This window comes from Mus caroli, unplaced genomic scaffold (genome assembly GCF_978045245.1).
Source record: "Mus caroli unplaced genomic scaffold, Mus_caroli_1 scaffold_4, whole genome shotgun sequence".
Taxonomy (NCBI): Eukaryota; Metazoa; Chordata; class Mammalia; order Rodentia; family Muridae; genus Mus; species Mus caroli.
In genome coordinates, this window is record NW_028227259.1 from 27,811,256 (window position 1) to 27,814,990 (window position 3,735).

The following is a 3,735-nucleotide window of genomic DNA, read 5'->3' on the forward strand; positions in this document are numbered from 1 at the left end:
CTTGTTCTTTGTTTACAGTACAGAAATGGCTGCTACCCACAATTGGTGATAAAGAAAGGTAAGGAAGGCACTGTCCCAAACAGGAGGTCAGAGTAGTTTTGAGAACATGACATCATGGTCTGGAGCAACATTCTCTCCCTGTGACTAACGTCAGATAACTACAGGAGCTTAAAGAAGCCATGGACTGAAATGCAGGTATTCCCTCCCTCAAACTGGCATAGCTTAGACCCGCTGTCACTCCTGATGGTCTCATTCTGTCCCCAAGTAACACCCACAATACCCAGTGCAAGTCAAGACTTGAAGTTCATAGCCTAACATCTTTGACCTTGCCAACTCCTGCCTTAGGGGATGGAAAAGTACTGTTCTAAAAATCCTTGATGATTCAAGAATTGTGATAACCATGGAAGTTTTTTGGCTACCCAGAGTCTCCAGTTCCACATTACTAGAAAGGCCAGCTCAGGCCACCCCTACCAGGAAGCTCAACATCCACTTCCCAGGACTTACTCCACATTCGCCAAGTCCACCTCCTTCGTCCTTCATTACTCTCAGATGGAAGGCCAGCATCCTTCCACCCCTCTCTGGTCTCTCTCCCATCCACATTGGTTCTCTGAAAAAGTCTACCAAGTCGGGCAAGCAAGGCCATCACTGCAATGTGCAATCTCTGACTGAGAAATCTCAGTCTGCTTGTTGTAACTACAACACTGGTGACATCACAGAGGTTGCTAAGAACTCTCCAGGAGTCGATAGAATGTCCAAGAAGGGACTGCTGATGTCATGGACTACATAAAGCCTTTGGTTCCCTGCTAATGTTCTCCCTGTACTGACAGGAAGCTGAGCTGCCCTTTCCTGGGGCATAGCCATTGAGCACATCCTCCTTCCAAAGCCAGGGTTTGCTCTAGGCTTGATTGGCCACACCTAAGTAATTCCTATGTATCTAACTCTGTGTTTCCTTTCCAAACCCTTCTCAAAAATATCCCATCCTACCTTAAATTTTCCTCAATCAACAATAGGAGCCATTAAAACCTACTGAGAAATCATACCAATATGATTATGCATATTATGCATTATGCATTTGAACATGCAGCCAAAATCTACTCCTGTCTCATCATGTACAGGTGCATGAAATCTCATCCAGGCTGAGCCTTCAGGGCCGGTTGCAGTGTGGGTGTGTGTTAGGGACCACACTCATGAAGCCTTGTGTTTAGCATTTGAAATTTGCCCCACGATCCCTTAGGAGGGAGTCATGCAGTCATCATGCTTCTGACAACAGTCTAGAGATCTTTTGGCAGAGGAAACTGAAATATTGGAGCCAACAATGAGTGGTCCTCAGATTGTGTGGGGGCTTTTCTCACTGCACCAATCTCACCGATCAGTATTGCTTATAGCCCTCTGTGTTCTAGACCATCAGTTTCTGTATGAAATAAATAATATATTCAACAGAGATTCGGATGTGCAAGCAGAAAGTATAGGGTAATACTATAGACATAGGTTAGCTGACTGGGCAAGGGCCTAGCATCTTGTATTTGGGTTCATGTTTGGCCCAACAAACCACACAAAACCCAATCTCAGTCAAACATGAATGATTCATTAAATGCAGACCATAATGTTGATTGATCAGAACCATAGCTCAGGTTTTTTGCCTGAGCCATAGCCTCAAAATTCTATCTTTGTTAATTATAAAGACAGAAAACAAAAACCCCCAAACCAAACCAACCAACCAAACAAAAACAAATGAAAAACAAAATTAGTTCATTTAAATTAGGGAAGTATCCAGTGCTCTGTTCGGATCAGGCCGTTTTAGGTATAACTGCATATTGACCCTTAATTTGAGGGGTCCCATGGAATGGTTTATGGACCATTGTAAGATTAACAAACCTCATACAGAACACAAGGGAATGTGGACACCATGAATTTGCTCTGAGTCAAATTGTTTTCTCTATTGATGATTGGCTGTCATATGACAGCAACTATCTGAAATAGGGGGCAGACATAGAAATCAATGACTTTTGCTATACTGTGCTGTACATGCCTTAGCATTAGATTATCCAGGTTTCTCACAATGACTAGTTATGTTTTCACAGTACTTGGAGGCCCCACTTGGAAGCTCAAATATAGGAAAGTGGAAGCAGAATTGTCTGAGCTCAAAGGTAACTTAGTCCACATGGGATATTTGTGATCCTGTTTCAGAAAACAACACTGAAACACAGGCTACATCCAAGGCCTCACTTACCAAGTCTTGTCTATTATAAAGAACTTACCATTCTCTCCCTTCCAGTCTTTCTTTCTGGGAAGATGGAGAAGTGAGAATGATCTTTCCATTCTAAGGACCATGTTCTCTGTTTCCCTAAGCCCACATTAAGAAAAAATGAAAGTGAGTATCATCATCTAAACAACTGAGTAATATCCACTGCTGCTAGCGTGATACTGTGCTGATGACAGTCTTAGCTTCCTTTAGTGTTGCTGACCCAGCAGGAAGTATTAAGTGCTGAAGACAAAGCTCAGAGAACCTTTCAAGGGGCTAGACAGAAGCCATCAGAGACTCTCCACATCCTTGTCCTGAGATGAAATCCAGGAACACAATGTGAACTTGGTTGCTAATTCACCATACATCATACTTCTACCTCTACCTTTCTATGTTCAGTACAGGAAAGTGTGCATGCACCTCCATGCCAGATTGATCTTGATATATGTCCCAGGGCGCAGACTTTTTAGAGAGTTGGTTGTAGTCAAGCAGTTGGTGCCCTCAGTAAGATGTGAAGACTATCAATAATAAGTGTCCACACTGTATTTGTTTAAACATTTGTTGATAATTGAGCATATCTGAGGAATTGGACACCAGCTCTGCGTCCTGGTCTTTTTGTGCCTATACCTGGCTCAAAAGGAAGGTGGGAGGACAACTTGGGTTCCTATGCATGGATAGAGTGAGTTGAAATCGGCACCGACCAGTCTGAGCAACTGTGCTGAGGCCCCTTATTTCAAGTAAAAAACACACTCTCTGTCCTCCTTGAAAGTGCTCCTGTTGAGGCCATGGACCTTGTATAAACATGCTAACATCATGCAGACACCTTTCCTAATGATACAAAGTTCTCTCTGGTAAGGCTTGCCCCCTTACCATATCTGTAGGAAATTTGTTTCATGGAAGCAGTCAGTCTATTTCATGCTGTTGCTGTAATAAGCTTCCAAATTGTGATTGTTTGTATACTCTTGTACCAGAGAGTGGCACCATTTGATGGGGTAGCATTGTTGGAATAGGTGTGACCTGTTTGGAGTACTCATGTCACTGTGGGTGTGGGCTTAATACTCTCACCCTAGGGGCCTGGAAATAGGTCTTTTACTAGCAGCCTTTGGATAAAGATGTGGAACTCTCAGCTGTGCTCGTGCCATGCCTGTGTGGATGCTGCCACGCTTGATGTTAATTGACTGAACCTCTGAACCTGTAAGCCCACCCCAATGAAATGTTTTTATAAGACTTGCCCTAGTCATAGTGTCTGTTCACAGCAGTAAAACCATAACTAAGACAGAAGTTGGGAAAGGCATTGAGGGAGGGGCAAGCACGCAGCTGCTTGAGCAAGTTTGCCAGCTGCTCCCCTCCCCCCCGGCCGGCCTCTGCTTGAGCTCTTGTGAAGCTGAGGAAGCTGCCATTTTCTGAGTGAGAGGCACTGCTCCATGGCCAGAGTTGGATCGAGAAAGCAAGAGTGAAGCAAGCAAGAGTGAGTGAGCGATCCCAGCAGGGAG